The sequence below is a fragment of the Theropithecus gelada genome, chromosome 14 (assembly GCF_003255815.1).
Source record: "Theropithecus gelada isolate Dixy chromosome 14, Tgel_1.0, whole genome shotgun sequence".
Taxonomy (NCBI): Eukaryota; Metazoa; Chordata; class Mammalia; order Primates; family Cercopithecidae; genus Theropithecus; species Theropithecus gelada.
Genome location: NC_037682.1, coordinates 48,273,423 through 48,295,088, shown reverse-complemented (window position 1 = coordinate 48,295,088; position 21,666 = coordinate 48,273,423). Strand labels below are relative to the sequence as shown.

The window sequence follows — 21,666 nt, the reverse complement described above, 5'->3', positions numbered from 1 at the left end:
TAATTTAGTGGCCAGACAGAATAAATGGCATTTTGGAGGTAAATATTAAGTAAAAAATAAGTAGACTTCAGGTTCTCCTTTGTTTTATAGAAGTTGTCTGGTATACAGGCCAGGTACGGCGGCTCACACCTGTAATCCTAGCACTATGGGAGGCCTAGGTAGGTGGATTACCTGAGGTCAGGAGTTCAAGACCAGCATGGCCAAGATGGTGAAACCCCATCTGTACTAAAAATACAAAAATAGAAAAATTATCCGGGCGTGGTAGCACAGGCCTGTACTCCCAGAAACTCAGGAGACTGAGGCTGGAGAATTGCTTGAACTTGGGAGGCAGAGATTGTGGTTGTTTTTAGTATATTCAGTTGTTTTTAGTGTATTTTTAGTATATTGAGAGGTATGTGACCATCACCTACTACTAAGTTTCAGAATACTTTTCATCACCCCATAAAGAAACCCTGCACTCATTAGCAGTCATATTTCCCCTCCCTAATATTAGTGATTTTAAAAGAAGACAGTTTTGGAGAAGTATGAAAAACTAAAAAGTGAGCCAAAATTGAGTCACTGCACTCCAGCCTGGGTCACAGAGTGAGGTTGTGTCTCAGAAAAAAAAAAAAAACAAAAAAAAAACAAAAAAAAAACAACAACAGAAGTTGTCTGGTATAAAATAAAAGATTATGCGATATACAAAGAAGCAAGAAAATGTGACCAATGGTAAATAAAAGTAAAGGAAATAGTCAAAATAAGCAAACTCAAAGATGCTCCAAATGTTGGAATTATTATTAAATAGTAACTTTAGGATAGGCGCGGTGGCTCATGCCTGTAATCCAGCACTTTGGGAGGCCAAGGCAGGTGGATGGTTTGAGGTCAGGGGTTCAAGATCAGCCTGGCCAACATGGTGAAACCCCGTCTCTACTAAAAATACAAAAATTAGCTGGGCATAGTGACGCGTGCCTGTAATCCCAGCTACTCAGGAGGCTGAGGCAGGAGAATCGCTTGAACCTGGGAGGCAGAGGTTGCGGTGACCCAAGATCATGCCACTTCCCTCCAGCTCGGGCAACAGAACGAGACTCCATCTCAAAAAAAAAATAGTAACTTTAAAATAATTATGATAGATTGGGTGCGGTGGCTCACACCTGTAATCCCAGAACTTTGGGAGGCCAAGGCAAGTGGATCATCTCAGGTAAGGAGTTTGAGACCAATCTGGCCAACATGGTGAAACACCATACAAAAATTAGCCAGGCGTGGTAGTGCGCACCTGTAATCCCAGCTACTCAGGAGGCTGAGGCAGTAGAATCACTTGAACCCAGGAGGCAGAGGTTGCAGTGAGCTGAGATCGCGCCACTGCACTCCATCCAGCCTGGGTGACAGAGCGAGACTCTGTCTCAAAAAAAAAAAATTATGATAAAAATATTAAATGATCTAGTAGAAAAGACAGACAATATGTATGAAGTGATGAGACATTTCAGCAGAGTAATAGGAACTATAGAGAAGAAATACTGGAAAGGAAAAATATATTTGAAATCAATAATTAATTAGATGGACTTAGCAGAAGGATTGACAAACCTGAGGACAGATCAACAGAAAATATCCAAACTGAAACAGAGAAAAAGAGGGGAAGGGGATACAACAGCATGTCTAAGTTCTGTGGGACAATTTCAAATGGTCTAATATAATGTGTAATTGGAGTCCAAGAAGGAGAGGAGAGAGAATGAAATAGAATAAATATTTTAAAAGGAAATGGCCAGAACTCTCCATAAGTGAAGAAAGACATCAACCAAACAAAACCAAGAAGTTCAGTGAAGCCCAAGCAGGATAAAAATATAGTAGAGGATTCACCTAATGAGGTTATAATGTAGTTTAAGTGACTACTTGAAAGAAATTATGTCGGTTCTTATTAATACATGGAGTTAGGATCAAATCCATTTATTATCTACAGAGTCTGTTCCTAAAGAAACCATGGAGGTAAGTTTTAATTTTACATCCTACCTATTAAAGAATTTAGCCTTGCCCAAAGACAGGTGCCCTCTGCTCCTGAGAGGTAATCTATGTCATACTAAATAGAGGTGTCTTTCTGGGCAGGGTTGGCCAACCAGAAAGGCCAACCATGTGATTTAGGATGGGACTTTGGGTCACCCAGTATCAGTCTGAATCCAACCTGGAGACTGAGTTCAACTATGTGGGCAACCCATCAATCAAATATACCTATTTAATGAAGTCCTAATTTGAAAATCTGGACACTGAGGCACAAGTGAGCTTCCCCGGATGGCAATAGTCCACGCATACTGTCACATACTGATACTGAGAGTAACACCTCCTGACTTAATGGGGAGCAAACACCAGATGCTCCAACATTTGAAACCCTCTTGACCGGGCGCAGTGGCTCAAGCCTGTAATCCCAGCACTTTGGGAGGCCGAGGCGGGTGGATCACAAGGTCAGGAGATCGAGACCATCCTGGCTAACACCGTGAAACCCCGTCTCTACTAAAAAAAAATACAAAAAACTAGCCGGGCGCGGTGGCGGGCGCCTGTAGTCCCAGCTACTCGGAGGCTGAGGCAGGAGAATGGCGTAAACCCGGGAGGCGGAGCTTGCAGTGAGCCAAGATCGCGCCACTGCACTCCAGCCCGGGTGACACAGCGAGACTCCGTCTCAAAAAAAAAAAAAAAAGAAACCCTCTTGAACTTGGTTCTATGGGCTCCGTGCCTTGATTTTAATCTGTATCCTTTCCCTGAAATAAACTGTAACCATGAACATAATAGCTCTTAGCAGTGAGTTCTCCTAGCATCTTTTTAGCAAGTTATCAAAACTTTGGGAACCTCCCCAGCTCCCAAAGACTTGCAGTTGGTGTCAGAAATGAAAGTGGTCTTCTGGAAGACTGTGTCCTCAAACTTTAGAGTTTAGCTAACTCGGAGAGGATCTTCATAAAAGTTTTAGGTTCATTCAATGATGAAAGCTAGCTAAAAGTTCAGGCTTGGCCAAGCGTGGTGGCTCATGCCTGTACTCTGAACACTTTGGGACGTCAAGGCGGGCAGATTGCTTTAGTCCAGGAGTTTGAGAGTAGCCTAGGCAACATAAGGTAACCCTGCTTCTACCAAAAAAAAAAAAAAAAGAATAGAAAAATTAGCCAGCGTGGTGGTGCATGATTGTAGTCCCAGCTAGTCAGGAGGATGAGGTGGGAGGAAAGCTTCAGCCTAGGAAGCAGAGGTTGCAGTGAGCGGAGTTCGCACCACTGCACTCCAGCCAGGGTAACAGAGTGAGACCCCTGTTTTAATAAATAAATTAATTAATTAATAATTCAGGTGTAATAGAAATGTATGGATCCTCCTATTACTTGTTTAACCATATGTTTAAAGATGGCACTCCTGCTCTTTGGGGAATATTGCTGATATAGTAAAGTTATAATCTCCAAGCTAAATTCAACATTGTGGGTCAATCTAAATCAGAACAGGAGACTTAATTTAACAAGTTGAATAAGCTACGTTACTATACTGTACATCTCCATTTCATATTTTATATAACTCTTTTAATGTATAAAAAAATAATTGCTTCTGGTCCAACAACTACAAATAATCCCCACAAAAGAACTGTTTTGTTTTGTATTTTTGAGACAATCTTGCTCTGTCACCCAGGCTGGAGTGCAGTGGTGCGATCTCAGCTCACTACAACCTCCGTCTCCCAGGTTCAAGTGATTCTCATGCCTTAGCTTCCTGAGTAGCTGGGATTACAGGTGTGTGCTACCACAACCAGCTAAATGTTTTATTTTTGGTAGGGATGGGGTTTCACTATGTTCGCCAGGATAGTCTCAAACTCCTGATCTCAAGTGATCGGCCTGCCTCAGCCTCCCAGAGTGCTGGGATTACAGACGTGAGCAACCATGCCTGGCCACAAAACAACTGTTATTGAAACCTCATCACTAGTCAACCTTTTATAGCAAATACATTATTTGACTTTAAACATTCAGCCAATTATTATGTGGTAACTATGAAAACAACTATGGTTTTAATGTCCCCTCCAAAACTCATGTTGAAATTTAATTGCCATTGTCATAATATTAAGAGGTGGGACCTTTAAGAGATGTTTAGGCCAGGAGGGAATAGTCCTCATGACCATGATTGTGGGAGTGCACTCACACAATGTCATAATTGTGGGATTAATGCCATAACTATAGGAATGGGTACCTGACTAAAGATGAGTTCAGTCAGATTTCCTCTCTATCATATATGCTCACCTGCACTATGTTATGACACAGCAAGAATGTCCTCACCAGATGCCAAGCAGATGTTGGTACTACCATGCCCTCGGACTTCCCAGCTTCCAGAACTGTAAGCCAAATAAATGTATTTTCTTTATAAAGTATCGATCTGTGGTATTCTGTTACAGCAGCAGAAAACAAACTAAGACATTCTTCCAATAAAAACTAATCCTGAAATAAGAGATTTTTACGCTGTAGTTAGAAACTGAAATTCCCTGAAGAATATTTCCTTAGAAATCAGCTTTGTTATCCCACTAAGTTTTATATTTGAAAAAGTATTAACAGAAATTCAACTTAAAAATTGCTGAACATAGCTTCCAGTTCTAGGTGCTTCAGGAGCCACGGCTTAAGGTGCAGACATGGCCAAGTCCAAGAACCACACCACATACAACCATTCCCGCAAATGGCACAGAAATGGTATTAAGAAACCACAATCAAGCCAGGCGTGGTGGCTTACGCCCGTAATCCCAGCACTTTGGGAGGCTGAGGCGGGTGGATCATGAGGTCAAGAGAACGAGACCAGCATGGCCAACGTGGTGAAACCCCATCTCTACTAAAAATACAAAAATTAGCTGGCATGGTAGCGTGCATCTGTAGTCCCAGCTACTCAGGAGGCTGCAGCAGAAGAATTGCTTGAATCCAGGAGGCAGAGGTTGCAGTGAGCTGAGATCACACCACTGTACTCCAGTCTGGCAACAGAGTGAGACTCTGTCTTAGAAAAGAAACCCCGATCACAAAGATATGAATCTCTTAAGGGGGTGGACCCCAAGTTCCTGAGGAACATGTGCTTTGCCAAGAAGCACAACAAGAAGGGCCTAAAGAAGATCCAGGCCGACAATGCCAAGGCCATCAGTCCACGTGCTGAGGCTATGAAGGCCCTCGTAAAGGAGGTTAAGCCCAAGATCCCAAAGGGTGTCAGCAGCAAGCTCCAACGACTTGCCTACATTGCCCACCCCAAGCCTAGGAAGCGTGCTTGTGCCCACATTGCCAAGAGGTTCGGGCTGTGCTGGCCAAAGGCCAAGGCCAAGGATCAAACCAAGGCCCAGGATCAACTCCAGCTTCAGTTCCGGCTCAGGTTCACAAAGGTGCTCAGGCCCCTACAAAGGCTTCAGAGTAGGTATCTGTCTGCCAACATGAGGACAGAAGGACTGGTGCAACCTGCCCGGGCTGCCATCTGCATGGGGCTGGGGTCCTCACCTCCTGTGCTATTTGTAAAAAGTATTAACAGAAATTCAACTTAAAAATTGCTGAATATAGCTTCCGGTTCTAGATGCTTCGGGAGCCACAGCTTAAGAAAAAGAAGAAAAAAAAATCACTAAATATAGGCATCACAAACTAACAAATGAGGACTTTGAATTAGAAGAAAAGAAAAACTGAGTTTCTGCCCCAACCCTATTATTATTAATTAGCTATTTCAACTTGAATAAAGCACTTCACCTCTCTGAGTTTCAATTTCTCAAGTATATAAAGTTGTTAGACATTGGATGATAAGATTCATTCTAGCCTGGTGCAATGGCTCACGCCTGTAATCCCAGCACTTTGAGAGGCCGAGGCAGGTGGATCACCTGAGGTCAGGAGTTCAAGACCAGCCTCACCAACATGGTGAAACTCCACCTCTTCTAAAAATACAAAATTAGCCGGGCGAGGTGGCAGGTGCCTATAGTCCCAGTTACTCAGGAGGCTGAGGCAGGAGAATGGCGTGAACCAGGGAGGCAGAGCTTGCAGTGAGCCGAGATAGCGCCACTGCACTCCAGCCTGGGCAACAGAGCGAGATTCCGTCTCGAAAGAAAAAAATATATAATAATAAAAAAAACATACTATCACATTGGGGATTAAGAAAAGAAAGAAAAAAAAATCAGAAACAAGTTAAATCACTAAGCTCAACTATCAAAAATCAGAACTCTCTCCAAAAAAATCTTAAAATCTCCATCTATCAATAAAAACTTTTTTAATTATTAAATTTAATATACCCCCAAGAAGGGGGATGCTATACTGAATTTTAGGTATAATAGGAATCCCTGGGTGAATTTTAGGCAGACACAGTCATGCGATCTGATTTATTTACATTGCTCAAGATCCCTGTTGTTCTGTGGAAAATAGGCATAAGAAACAAAAATGGAAACTGGGAGAGCAATTAACAGGTAGCTGAAAAAGTCTAGAATAATGACGTGGACTAGGATAACAGCAATGGAAATGTTAAGAAGTGATTTGATTCAAACAAGCAAACAAAATGATACATATAGACAGTAAATGACATAGGAGAAAAAAACAGTAATGTGAGAGAGAATCATTTAGTTGGGGAGGACACTATTTTTTTTTTTTTTGAGATGGAGTCTTGCTCTGTCGCCCAGGCTGGAGTGCAGCGGCTCGATCTCGGCTCACTGCAAGCTCTGCCTCCCGGGTTCACGCCATTCTCCTGCCTCAGCCTCCCAAATAGCTGGGACTACAGGCGCCCGCCATCATGCCCGGCTAATTTTTTTGTATTTTTAGTAGAGATGGGGGTTCGCCATGTTAGCCAGGATGGTCTCGATCTCCTGACCTCGTGATCCACCTGCCTCGGCCTCCCAAAGTGCTGGGATTACAGGTGTGAGCCACCACGCCCGGAGAGGATACTATTTTTAATAGGGTAGTCAGGGAAAAAAAAAATTGGAGCCACAACCTGGACATAAAAAAGAGTGAGACATGAGAAAAGTGGAGAGTCTTCCCAAGCTTCGTCACACGTTTAAAAATAAGTGAGCCTGGCCAGGTGCGGGGCCTCACGCCTATAATCCCAGTACTTTGGGAGGCTGAGGTGGGAGGATCACAATGTCAGGAGTTCGAGACCAGCCTGATCAACATGGTGAAACTCCGTCTCTACTAAAAATAAAAAATTATCCAGGCATGGTGGTGCTCGCCTATAATCCCAGCTACTCAGGAGGCTAAGGCAGGAGAATAGCTTGAACTCAGGAGGCAGAGGCTGCAGTGAGCCAAGATCACGCCACTGCACTCCAGCCTGGGCGACAGAGCTAGACTCTATCTCAAAAAAAAAAAAAAAAAAAAAAAAAAAAAAACGATAGGTGAGCCTAACCGGCCTCCTACTCCATTCTTCTTCTTCTTCTTCTTTTGAGACAAGGTCTTGCTCTGTTGCCCAGGCTGGAGTGCAGTAGCATGATCTCAGCTCACTGCAACCTCCACCTTCCAGCTCAAGCAATCCTCCCACTTCAGTCTCCCAAGTAGCTGGGACTATAGGTGCATGCCACCATGTCTGGCTAATTTTTGTATTTTTCATAAAGATGGGGTTTCACCATGTTGCCCACACTGGTCTTGAACTTCTGGGCGCAAGAGATCCACCCACCTCAGCTTCCCAAAGTGCTGGGACTACATGCATGAGCCACTGCACCTGGCCCCCACTCCATTCTTTAGCCTCCATATTACTCTATTAAAACGATTATCCACTGCACAAGTACTACAAGCACATTAATAGAGGGCTTAATTCTATTTTGACAAAAGGCAGTGGTTGCACTGTAGCTTAATATCCACTAGTAGTCATTATCCCATCTTCAGTCTTTAGGAGCAACCTCCTACACATAAGTGATTCACAACCAGGGAATCCAACAAGGCCAATTTTCTATGTCTGCATATGTGTATCACTGTATGTATGTGGGAGGGGGACAAGGAAATGGGATATAGTCACAGCAAGAGATTCCTGTTGAAAGACATTTTGCTCACCAAGAAGTTTTCAATCTAACTCAGAATCCCAACAGTAGTACTGATTTGTGGAGATAATTACTGAACTTTGATCTACTTCATTGTTCATTCATTTGACATGAATCATTAAATAAACTTTGACATCACCCCAATTCCAACATGACAGATAACAGTAAAGCTTCTGTGTTAAATGTTATGGTATATACCTGCATTTAACATGGCTTAAGGTAGAAAGAAGATAAAACTGAGTTGCAACTGAGAAACCCTCAATAGTAAATAATAAATAACGAAAAACTGACATGAATACTTCTGGAATCTTCCCCCAAACTCCATCAATTTCTATGACTAAAAAAGTCTTACTTTCACATGACATCAACATGTAGATTAAATTCTTAGTTTTATATAATAGTGGTAGCGGAGAGGAGAAAGAACCATGTAGCAGCAAGTAAATATCAGACTTCCCTCTTACAAACTGTGATTTTTTTTTTTTGAGATGGAGTCTTGCTCTGTCGCTCACTGCAACCTCCACCTCCCAGCTTCAAGCTGATTCTCCTGCCTCAGCCTCCCAAGTAGCCAGGATTACAGGTGCCCAGCACCACACCCAGCTGATTTTTGTATTTTTAGCAGAGACAGGGTTTCACCATGTTGGCCAGGCTGGTCTCGAACTCCTGACCTCAGGTGATCCACCCACCTCGGCCTCCCAAAGTGCTGGGATTACAGGCATGAGCCACATTGCCTGGTCAACTCTGTGATTTTTAAAGCAAGTTACTTGATCTCCCTTTGTCTTTAATTTTCTCATCTGTAAAACACAGATAATAGAGTATTTTCAGAGTTAAATAAAATTATATAATAAAATGCTTAGCATATAATAGGGATTTTAAAATACACGTTGCCATCCAATTCTTTTTCCTTTTAAAAAATGTTAACATCACCCTGCCCTGACCATTGTTGAAACAAGCATCAATATGTTGCTACCATTAACTTTGCATGGTGGCATGCACCTGTTCTCCCACCTACTCTGGAGGCTGAAGCAGAAGGATCCTTTGAGCCTATCAGGTCAAGGCTGTACTGCATTACGACTGTCTCTGTGAATAGCCATTGTGCCCCAGCCTGGACAACACAGCAAGACCTCATTTAAAAAAAAAAAAAAAAAAAAAAAGCAACCTTAGGCCGGGCGCTGTGGCTTAGGCCTGTAATCCCAGCACTTTGGGAGGCCAAGGTGGGTGGATCACTTGAGGTCAGCAGTTCGAGACCAGCCTGGTCAACGTGGTGAAACACTCTCTCTACCGAAAATACAAAAATTAGTCAGGCATGCTGGCAGGTGCCTGTAATGCCAACTACTTGGGAGGATGAGACAGGAGAATCATTTAAACCTGGGAGGCAGAAGTTGCAGTGAGCCGAGATCACACCACTGCACTCCAGCCTGGGCAACAGAGTGAGACACCGTCTCAAAAAGAAAAAAAAAAAGCCAACTTATTATCAATAAGCATATGAAAAGATACTCAATATCACTAGTCAACCTACTAGAATGGCTGTAACTGGAAAAAGAAAAAAAAAGGAAAACAACAAGTGGTGGCAAGGATGTAGAAAAAATGGAACCCTGATACTTTGCTGCTAGAGGAATGTAAAATGGTACAGCCACTTTGGAAGACATTTTAGTGTTTCTTCAAAAAATTAAATATGGAATTACAACAACCCAGCAATTCCACTCCTAGATATATACCCAAAAGAACTGAAAATAGGAGTACACTAATACTCATAGCAGCATTGTTTATAATAGCCAAAAGGTGAAAACAATGCAGTATCCATCAATGAATGAATATACAAAATGTGGTACGTTAAATATGATTCAGTCATAAAAATGATACATTCTACAACATGTATGAACCTTGAAAACATTACGCTAAGTGAAATAAGTCAGACACAAAAGGCTAAATATTACACGATTCCACTTAAACGAAAGATCTAGAAAAGGTAAATTCACAGAGACAAAAAATAGAGGCTGGGCACAGGGGCTCACGCCTGTAATCCCAACACTTTGGGAGGCCAAGGCGGGTGGATTGAGACCATCATGGCCAACATGGTGAAACCCTGTCTCTACTAAAAATACAAAAATTAGCTGAGCGTGGTGGCACATGCCTGTAGTCCCAGCTACTAGGGTGGCTGAGGCAGAATTGCTTGAACCCGGAAGTCAGAGGTTGCAGTGAGCTGAGATTGCGCCACTACATTCCAGCCTCCATCTCAAAAAAAAAAAGTAGATTAGTGGTTACCAGGGACTGGGTCGAGAAGAGAATGAATAGTACCTGCTTAACAGCTACAGAGTTTCTGTTTGGAATGGTGAAAAATACAAAAAATACAAAAATACAAAAATTAGCTGAGCATGGTGGCACGTGCCTGTAATCCCAGCTACTTGGGAGGATGAGGCAAAAGAATCGCATGAACCCAGGAGGAGGAAGCTGCAGTGAGCTAAGATCGCACCACTGCACTCTAGCCTGGGCGACAGAGCAAGACTGCATCTCAAAAACAAACAAACAAAAAAATTAGAAAGTCATCGTCTTCATCAAAATCTTCACATTGTTTCCCATTTTCAACAAACTGTAATTCTAGAACCTTGCAGGTTTGACAATTAGCAAAAATTAGTAGTTTAAATTTAAAAATAGGGGAAACTAGGTGCAGGGTTTAAGGGATTTCTCTGTACTATAGTTACAAATTTTCTTTCACGATTTTTCCATAAACTTTCTAAAAAATAGTTTATTAATAAAAAAGAGACTTCTTCTTGAATCTCAAAAGTGTTATGCTAAGTGAAAGAGGCCAGACTCAAAAGGCTATATACACTGTGTGATGCCAATTTATATGGCATTTTGGGAAAGGCAAAACTACAGGGATAAAAAACAAAAGAGTTCTTGCCAAGGAGTGAGGGGTGGGCAGAAGGGATTTACTTCAAAAGGGCATAATTATGGAAATTTTTGGAGTGATGGAAATATTCTATGTCTTGTATCTTAATCGTGGTGGTGGCAGTTACACAACTGTCACTGTTTTTTGTAATTCATCTGTTTTAGCAGAACTATACAGAACGTTACACCTAAAACAGATGAATTTTACTATATGTAAATTATACCTTAATAAGTATGACTCTTCAAAAAGAATCCTTAACAATTGTAGTATCATGTCATATATTTCACTATGCACAGAATTCTAGCCTGATGATGGCCGGGCGCGGTGGCTCAAGCCTGTAATCCCAGCACTTTGGGAGGCTGAGACGGGCGGATCACGAGGTCAGGAGATCGAGACCATCCTGGCTAACACGGTGAAACCCCATCTCTACTAAAAAAATACAAAAAAACTAGCCGGGCGAGGTGGCGGGCGCCTGTAGTCCCAGCTACTCAGGAGGCTGAGGCAGGAGAATGCCGTAAACCTGGGAGGCGGAGCTTGCAGTGAGCTGAGATCCGGCCACTGCACTACAGCCTGGGCGACAGAGCGAGACTCCGTCTCAAAAAAAAAAAAAAAAAAGAATTCTAGCCTGATGAATGTCATTATGAGATCTAGTCAGATGAAACTAGGCTATTCAAGCCAGGCACAGTGGCTCATGTCTGTAATACCAGCACTTTGGGAGGTAGATGTGGGCGGATCACTTCAGGTCAGGAGTTCAAGACCAGCCTGGCCAACATGGTGAAATTCCGTCTCTACTGAAAACACAAAAATTAGCCACATGTGGTGGCAGATGCCTGTAATCCCAGCTACTCAGGAAGCTGAGATAGGAAAATCGCTTGAACCTGCGAGGCAGAGGTTGCAGTGAGCTGAGATCGTGCCACTGCACTCCAGCCTGGGTTACAGAGCAATATTCCACCTAAAAAATAAAAATAAAAAATAAGCCTTGAAAACCCTTCCCTAGGCCAGGCGCAGTGGCTCATGCCTGTAATCCCAGCACTTCAGGAGGCCAAGGCAGGCGTATCATGAGGTCAAGAGATCGAGACCATCCTGGCCAACATGGTGAAACCCCATCTCTACTAAAAATACAAAAATTAGCTGGGCATGGTGATGTGTGCCTGTAATCCCAGCTACTCGGGAGGCTGAGGCAGGAGAATCGCTTGAGCCCGGGAGACAGAGGTTGCAGTGAGCCGAGATCGCACCACTGCACTCCAGCCTGGCGACAGAAGGAGACTCCATCTCAAAAAAAAAAAACAAAAAAAAAAACTCTTTCCTAAACATACATTTTATGTTCCCTTAGCTACGTTTTCCCTTGTTCTCTGTGCATTGAAATAACACTATCGTTAACACCTCATCATCTTCTTCCTATAGTGATGATTTATAATCTAAACTCTTTACTCAAAAATCTTGTCTAATTAACTCCTATCTATTTTCCATTTGACTATATTATCCCTTACATCTTTTCTTTCCTGTAACAATTTTTTTTCAAATAACTGAAGTACTTTTTGCTACATGGATTGTAGTTAGTTGGTCTCTCCTAGTTGGTATATAAACTTCCTAAAGCCAGGAAGTAACCATTTCTTTATTACACACTGCAAAAATCTGGTTTGTACTGTGTATCTAAACACTCATATGCCATATGAAGAGATGCAATGAAAAGAATACTGGGGCCAGGGGCGGTGGCCCACACCTGTAATCCCAGCATTTTGGGAGGCAGATCGCCTGAAGTCAGGTGTTCGAGACCAGCCTGGCCAACATGGTGAAACCCCATCTCTACTAAAAATACAAAAACTATTATCCGAGCATGGTGGCATGCACCTGTAATCCCAGCTACTCAGGAGGCTGAGGCAAGAGAATCGCTTGAACCCAGGAGGTGGAGGTTGCAGTGAGCTGAGATTGCACCATTGTTCTCCAGCCTGGGCGACAAGCATAAGACTTCATCTCCAAAAAAAAAAAGAAAAGAAAAGAAAAGAAAAGAAAAGAATACTGGGCTGGACGTGGTGGCTTATGCCTGTAATCTCAGCACTTTAGGAGGCCAAGGTGGGCCCAGGGGTTCAAGACCAGCCTGGACAATGTGGCAAACCCGCTTCTCTACAAAAAACACAAAAATTAGCCAGGCATGGTAGCACGTGCTTGTAGTCCCAGCTACTTGGAAGGCTAAGGTGGGAGGATCACCTGAGTGTGGGAGGCAGAGGTCGCAGTGAGCTGAGATGGAACCACTGCACTCCAGCCTGAGCCACACAGAGAGACCCTGCCTCCAAAAAAAAAAAAAAAAAAACCCAGAACACTGGGCCTAGCATTGTAAGACCTGAATTCAAGCAATGCTTCTAATTTATTATGTTAAGTAAGTCACAACATCTTTGGGCCTCAGCAAAATGAGAATACTTGCTGTATTTACTTCACAGGTAATAAGGTCTTGGAGGGAAAACAGTGTTAGCTAAGCTATAACCATCAGTCAATACAAGTGTAAAGATGCAGTATTGTCAGTCATAGTTATCTTGTCTAAAATTAGCCACTAGTGTTTTTTAAACAAACTCAATGCACAGCAAATTAAGTGAACCAACATTGCACATCAGTCATACAAATAATGTAACTGTTATACTGTAATACTAACAGAAAGCCTTATGTTTAACAGTAAGCATGTTAATTATACACTATCTTAATGCAGTCTCAAGGTTAAAAGATAAATACTTGCTGCTAAGCCAACAATAACTGCCTTCAAATCTATTAAAAGAGGATTTATAAATCCCATTTGTTTTTGTACCCAAACAGCTCAGTTTAAAATTTTAAGAAATCCAAGTAGTTTAAAATTGTATAAATCTCCTTTTAACTTTCTAAAATGTCCATATGCACTCTCTCATTGTGTTTTAAATCCATCACCTAAGAAAAACAAACTGCAGGCCGAGTGCAGTGGCTCATGCCTGTAATCCCAGCACTTTGGGAGGCCAAGATGGGAGGATCCCTTGAGGCCAGGAGTTCAAGACCAGCCTAGTCAACATAGTGAGACATCTCTATTTAAAAAAAAAAAAGAAGAAGGAAAGAAAGAAAGAACATACTGCAGGAAAAAAAAAGATACAAAGTATACATAAATGAACAAAATAAAGATAACAAAAATATGACTCCACTACAGAGGCAGAGAAAACAAAGACATTTCTTCTCCTCCCAACCATAATCCTATGAACAACCTGAAAGATACTTACAGCAATACTTGCAAGTATGACCATAATTCTCATCAAAAGAACATCATATACAAGTACCATCAAAATGATTACAAATTATAAATTACCAGTGATAATTTTCTCATTGGAGTTCCTTTTCCTTTTTCAAGCAGGGAACCAAGACAGAATAGCCTCTAGATCTTTTTTGTTGTTGTTGTTGTTTGAGACAGTGTCTCACTCAGTCACCCAGGCTGGAGTGCAGTGGTGATCATAGCTCACTGCAGTCTCAAACTCCTAGGCTCAACAGATCCTTCTGCTGGCCGGGTGTGGTGGCTCACGCCTGTAATTCCAGCACTTTGGGACGCTGAGGCAGGCAGATCATGAGGTCAGGAGATAGAGACCATCCTGGCTAACATGGTGAAACCCCATCTCTACTAAAAAAAAAATACAAAAAATTAGCTGGGTGTGATGGCGGGCGCCTGTAATCCCAGCTACTCCAGAGGCTGAGGCAGGAGAACGGCGTGAACCCGGGAGGCAGAGCTTGCAGTGAGCCAAGATCATGCCACTGCACTCCAGCCTTGGCGACACGGCAAGACTCCGTCTCAAAGGAAAAAAAAAAAAAAAAAAAAAAGAGATCCTCCTGCCTCGATCCTCCTCCTGCCTCGATCCTCCAAAGCACTGGACTATGGGCATGCACTAACGCACCCAACCTCTAGATCTATACTGTCCAATATGGTAGTTACTAGTTACATGGAGCTATTAAATGCCTGAAATGTGGCTGTTCCAAATTGAGATGTACCAAGTATGAAACATACACCAAATTTAAAAGATTTAGGAGAAAAAAATAATGTAAAATCTCCTACCTATGTGACTCCCATTTTTGGCTCACATATTTCTAATGTACAGCTTTATATATGTAGTCGAATCCTGAATAAGGAAAATGGATACCAGAAGTATTAAGCAGTTTGCTCAATATCTCACTGCTTGATAGAAGCAGAGCAGGGCCTAGAACCTGATCACTTTTATCCATCCTGCCCTTATGAATAGAAGGAATTAATCATTTAAGACTCAACTTGAGCATCCTCTTCCTCCTCAAACCCACTCATTCCTTTTCCATATCCTAGCCCAGGTGACCATATCCTATTTAGCCTGCCCTTATAATTATACTGTTATAAAATGTATGTTTGTCTTCCAAATGGATGAGGACTTCTTGAGATCAAGCACTGTCTCATTTTTCTTATCCCTGGGAACCTTTGAAGTGCCAGGCACTCCTTCAGGCCCTCCAGCACTCTCAGAGCTTTCAGAGGGTTATTTTTTAGCCCTACGCAGGTACAACTACTAAAATGAAATCACCTACAATGTGATGCACCACCCAAAAGCATTCACCTTTATTACTTGCCTGTCTTAAATTATTTTTGGAATATGCAAAATTAATACAATGCATAGGCCAGGTGCAGTGGCTCACACCTGTAATCCTAGCACTTTGGGAGGGCAAGGGGGGTGGATCACTTGAGGTCAGGAGTTCGAGACTAGCTTGGCCAACATGGTGAAACTCCGCCTCTACCAAAATACAAAACTTAGTTGGGCATGGTGGTGTGCACCTGTAATCCCAGCTACTTGGGAGTCTGAGGCAGGAGGACTGCTTGAACCCAGAAGGCAGAAGTTTCAGTGAGCTGAGATCATGCCACTGCACTCCAGCCTGGGTGATGGAGTGAGGCTGTCTCAAAAAAGAAAAAAGGGCCGGGCGTGGTGGCTCACACCTGTAATCCCAGCACTTTGGGAGGCCGAGGCGGGGAGATCACGAGGTCAAGAGATCAAGACCATCCTGGCCAACCAACATGGTGAAATCCTGTCTCTACCAAAAACACAAAAATTAGCTGGGCGTAGTGGCACATGCCTGTAGTCCCAGCTACTCGGGAGGCTGAGGCAGGAGAGTTGCTTGAACCCGGCAGGTGGAGGTTGCAGTGAGCTGAGATCGCACCACTGCACTCCAGCCTGGTCAACAGAGCGAGACTCTGTCTCAAAAAAAAAAAAAAGGAAAAGGAATAACTTACGTTACCAAAGAAAGACAAGTTACAAAAAATGCTTTGCACTACTGCTGCTCTGATGCTCTATAAGAACTCTTGAGTTCCTAGGAAATTCAACACTCTCTTTAGGTATAAGTTCACTTATTGAATGTGCTTACCTAAATGCAAAACTGTGTGGTAGATTAAAGAAAGAGTCCTGGACATGGGAATTAATGCAAACAATCTTCAATTAATTGAAAATTTTAGAACTATTAATTGCAGAAGAAACAAACTTAGTATACAGCTACTCGTTACAAAAAGTTAGTTTCTAAAATTCCTCCATGCAAACATGCCAACTTTTGTATTCTATAAAACAGATAAGGCCGGGCACGGTGGCTCAAGCCTGTAATCCCAGCACTTTGGGCGGCCGAGACGGGCAGATCACGAGGTCAGGAGATCGAGACCATCCTGGCTAACATGGTGAAACCCCGTCTCTACTAAAAAATACAAAAAACTAGCCGGGCGAGGTGGCGGGCGCCTGTAGTCCCAGCTACTCGGGAGGCTGAGGCAGGAGAATGGCGGGAACCCGGGAGGCGGAGCTTGCAGTGAGCTGAGATCCCACTCTGTCTCAAAAAAAAAAAAAAAAAACAGATAAAACTGCCAGGCGCACTGGCTCAAGTCTTTAATCCCCGCACTTTGGGAGGCCAAGATGAGCAGATCACTTGAGGTCAGGAGTTCAGGACCAGCCTGGTCAACATAGTGAAAACCAGTCTCTATTGAAAAAACACAAAAATAAGCCATGTTTGGTGGTGCGTGCCTGTAATTCGAGCTACTCAGGAGGCTGAGGCAGGAGAATCGCTTGAACCCTGTAGGTGGAGGTTGCAGTGAGCTGAGATGGTGCCACTGCACTCCAGCCTAGGCAACAGAGCAAGACTCCGTCTCAAAAAACAAAACAAACCAAAACAGAAAAAATTGTAAAATCTGTGGATGAAAACATTAAAACATGTCATTTGTAAAGAAAACTGCAGGAAACATGCATATAAAACACAAATACCAACAGACTTTGGTAAGAAAAAACCTGCTTTAGAATATATTAATTTAGCCAAAATGTATGGAATTTATGGAAGAAACTCCACATGTGCTTTGTACCTACGTAAAATCACTTTTGAACTAAATTTCAGTTAACAAATAAAATTTCTCTATTTTCATTCAGTTACATTGTTTTTCAGTATGTATCCACTGTCTTGATATTAAATAAATATCTTGCATAAAAATAAATATAAAATTTGTATACCTCAACTAGGGTCCTTTCGTCTAATTTGCTACTGTGAATAAGAGCACCATCCTGTCCAGATAGGGTTAGATCAAATTAAAAAAAAAAAAAAAAAGCACCATTCTGCTGGGCATGGTAGACCAGCCTGGCTAACACAGTGAGACCCCATGTAAATTAAAAAAAAAAAAAAAAAGAGCACCAACCCCAACTATGGCAGAGCTGCTAAAGGAGTCTCTTGTGGAGACCTGAACCATAAGCCAAGGAGGCAAAGGTACAAAGTCTCTCCTGGAATTAGTTCCTGGACTTCTGTGCAGCCTTCCCCCTTTCTACTATGTCTTCACCATTCCCCTGCAAACAGCTTTCTTCTTGCATCTCTTCTATGCTGTGGCCTTTGATGCTACAATATATTTAAAAATTTTCCCAATAGAGCTTTTCTGCCTGAAACCCACTAGGAAAGATTTCAGGACATTTCTTTAATAACTAATCTTGTTCAAAGAGGAAGGCCTCCTTCGTTTCACTTAATTCAAACCCCCACTGTTCAAAATAAGAATATAATTATAACCTCAATTTATATCAGGCCAGTATAGGAAAAGAACCACAACAGGCTCTCTCTTCCACGTTCATCTCCAGACTTTTTTCCTTAGTTTCTCCTTCCTCATTTCCCTCCTCAATCCCTCCTCCCCGCCCCCCGCAAAATAATTCCACAGCTAGAGAATCTCGTTTTTAAAGGCAAAAATTCAGTGAGGAAAATAAGTATGTGCCTTTTTTTTTCAATTATTTATTATTCCTCCGTCCCTCAGGAAGGGTTAAGTTAGTATTTTTTAATCTGACCCCTCTCTCAGAAGGATGATGCGCTAAATACACACTGAAAGAAAAGTCTTCCCAAAGCAAGTGGATTCGCAGCTACAGGCAACGCGGTGGGAGTGGGGGGCCCGGGGAGAAGAAAAAGTATCCTTGGTCCCCAGAGCCAGAGATGGGACAGGAGGTGAAAGAAGGGGCCGTCACTGAGAAGTGCAACACACACACTCGCCAGAACAATCCGCCAAGAGAATAGGACCGGCCACTGCGGCTCCAGCCCGGTCCCGCGGGACAAGGCGGGGGAGGGGGGCCGGCGGGCCAGGGGGCCTGCCCTCCTTCTGTGGGACAAAACTAACTCCCAGGCGCACCTCTGCTCCCGACAAGAGGGGCCTGGTGGGGACGCGGGCTCCTAGCACCTCCAGCGCAGCACTTGCCGACGGCCTGCGGGGAAGTAAGGCCCGGAGGGAGGGGAGTCGGGCTGGGCAGCGCCAAGAGCACGGGATGGAGGGTCAGACGCGGGCACCCAAGGCACTGGGGGCCGCGACAAGAGACCCTTCCAGCCCGGGAACCCCGGGGCCCCTCTCCACCCTCGCAGAGCAGGATCCCGAATATCGTCCCCAGCCGCACCGACCGCTCCTCACCTCAAGCTGCCTGAGCCTCCGCCTGTACTACAACCTGAGCCGCCGAAGCCGCCACAGTCCGAGCCATTTTTCCCTTCAGCTGGCTCAGCCGCCGCCGAAAGCTTCGGCCGACTCCACAGCCAGCCAAGCCAGCACGTCACTTCCGACCAGGGAAGCACCGCCTTCCCCGCCCGGGCTTGTTGTGAATTGGCTGGCGCGGACGGCCTACCTGAGCGGGCGGGCGGGGCTTTGTCGCTGCCCGTGTAGCGTGAGCAAGGGAGCTGGGGCGCTGGGGAGCACGAGCCCAGGGGACCAGGGTCCGGATCCCTCCCGGGGAATGCTGAGCAGGCTCCGGACCCTCTCCGTGCACACCCCAGACCTGGGGAGGGGAGCTCCCAGGACACCCCAGCTGGCCGCTCCTCGGGCCCTGCGTCCGAAGCCCCGCAAACCGGGCCCGGGCACTGAAGTACCCTATTGTTCCTACCCCCTCTCCCGGGACTCCGCACCCTCCTCCGTCTAGGCTGAGGTTCCCAGATTTGTGTCTTGGCCCCCGGCGGCGCCGAGATTACTTTGTGATTGGAAGACTGAAAGAAACAGGCGAGACTTAAACTCCTCCACTCCAACCAGCATTTACCGAGGCCTCACGGTGGGTCAGGTGGTGTACGGTGGGTAATTAGTAGCCTATCACGTGGTTTCTGTAAAATGCTTGATAGCACGTAAAACGCTTTCAGGTCGGCGTCTCGTTTCATCCTCACAACAGCCAGGTAAGGAAGATATCCCCATGATAATAACTCACAGCCAGACGACTCTTTCTACATTACAAAGTATTTTCACATGCAATCTCCATAATAATACCTTCTTATTGAGAATTTAATGAGATTATGCTTGTCGTTTGGTCCTCATGTGTGAGATTTAAAAATTACGTAACCATGGGAAGAGATAGGAAAATTATCCCCATTTACAGATGGTGCTTCTGGGGCACAAAGATGTTAAGCGGAGAGGAAAGATTCCATAGCGTTTTACAACAGATTGTCCTTTAAGCAATAGGAGAAGGGGGTCCACATCATCCAGACGTTCACTATCTAATGTAGCAGACTGATTTAGCCTGCATTTCTCAGCCTAAACTAAAAATTATCAGCCTATATGTATATACGCATAATTAGAAGGCTCTAAGAGAAGTTGAACCTTCAGCAAATAACGGGAAAGAAAAAATGGTCTGATTTGGCTGGGACGGGGGTCGGAGAAAGGGGGCTAGGGCAATGGGGAGTGTGGAGTGGATGAATCCCTCACAGCGCTGTAATAAACATGCCTACACCTCCCCAGGGATGGGAAAATTGGATGGAGTTTCTATTCTATGGGGAATTCTAGAAGCAAATGTGTGATTATTTCTTATGGCTGTAGCTACCGGCTCTTGTGCACCCCCACTTCTTACTCCTTTCTTTCCCCCCAAACCCGCCCCTCCTCCATGCACACACACTTCCAGGCAGGCTACACGTTCTAGAAGAATGTCCCTTAGAAATCAACTTAGTTCCGCAGCATTGTTCTGCTTTATCTTCTGATCACAGGAGGAATTCTAAAATTGGCAGCAACTCTTTCACAAGATTAAAAAGGGTGGGGAAAGTGATTTATCTCAGGGTAGCTTCCTAGCTTCTGCTCCAGAACTGAGTGTGCCTTCAGGAAAGAAGGAAGAGGCCTTGAGAGAACACTGAGTCTTCAGGGAAGGGTAACTATTTGTCTTTCTTTCTTTCTTTCTCTCTCTTTCTTTCTTTCTTTCTTTCTTTCTTTCTTTCTTTCTTTCTTTCTTTCTTTCTTTCTCTTTCTTTCTTTCTTTCTTTCTTTCTTTCTTTCTCTCTTTCTCTTTCTTCCTCTCTCCCTTTCTCTCCCTTTCTCTTTCTTTCTGTTTCCTCCTTTCTTTTTTTTGATCCAGCCAGACAGACTGGATTTTTTTTTTCTAATTTTTTTTTTTTTTTTTTTTAATGAAAAGTATTTCCCCTGAGTCCCAGCAGCAGAGGGCCCTGGTTCTTGAGTCACTTCCTTGTTGCAGTTCCCACTTCATTATTATAGCTTTTGAATGGCTGATCCATGGTAGCCTCTCATCAACCAAAAGGTTCCCAATAAGGTGAAGAGAAAGAAAAGGAGTTTGATGGTTTTCCAGATTCCAAAAAAATTAGCTTTCTCAAGTTGCCAGGTGTCAAGAACCAGAACAGGTAACCCTCTCTCAGCATATCTCATCTGTCAGCAATGGCTTGTGAAGATGCATATGTAAACAGTAGGAACACAGACTTCTGGGAGACAGTACAAACTGGTGCTGCTGTCATTTGGAACCAACTAGAACATACGTGGCAACCATTTCTCCTGTTTCCTTTCTTCCACTGCCTTCACTTTTTTTTTTTTCTTTTTTTTGAGGTGGAGTCTCACACTTGTTGCCCAGGGCGGAACGCAGTGGTGTGCTCTCGGCTCACCACAACCTCCGCCTCCCTGATTCAAGCGATTCTTCTGCCTCAGCCTCCTGAGTAGCTGGGATTACAGGCATGTGCCACCACACCCAGCTAATTTTTGTATTTTTAGTAGAGACAGAGTTTCTCCATGTTGGTCAGGCTGGTCTCGAACTCCCAACCTCAGATGATCTGCCCGCCTTGGCCTCCCAAAGTGCTGGGATTACAGGCAGAGGCCTTACATTTTTAAGTGTTTCAATCCTAACTTCCCACAGACAACTTCCCAGTACCACAAATATTCCCCAGCCTCTTCCAGCACCACATGAGAAATGGGCAATCTTTTTTTTTTTAACCACAGATGAAATATAGTGGCGTACAATGATTAGCATTTGCTAAGGCCAAGCCCTGTTCTTCATGTTTTATGAGTCTCATTGACTTTATGAGTCTCATTGACTTCCTCCAACCACCTTCCTAAAAGATATAATTATTATATCCTAATTTTATAGCTGAGAAA

At 43.7% G+C, this 21,666-nt stretch overlaps 1 protein-coding gene and 1 pseudogene across 2 annotated transcripts in view; one reads left to right on the top strand and one right to left on the bottom strand.

Annotated features, from left to right (window-relative positions):
• PIK3C2A (phosphatidylinositol-4-phosphate 3-kinase catalytic subunit type 2 alpha) overlaps window positions 1-18,883 on the bottom strand; it is a 116,313-nt gene extending 97,430 nt beyond the window's left edge. Inside the window, exon 1 of one of the 2 annotated variants that reach the window (XM_025355879.1) lies at window positions 18,739-18,883. The gene's annotated coding sequence lies outside the window, so the exon portion shown is untranslated. The remainder of the gene's footprint in view (window positions 1-18,738) is intronic. The other variant, XM_025355880.1, reaches the window with a different exon arrangement.
• On the top strand, window positions 4,607-5,364 carry LOC112606003 (annotated as a pseudogene).
• Window positions 18,884-21,666: the final 2,783 nt, after the last annotated feature.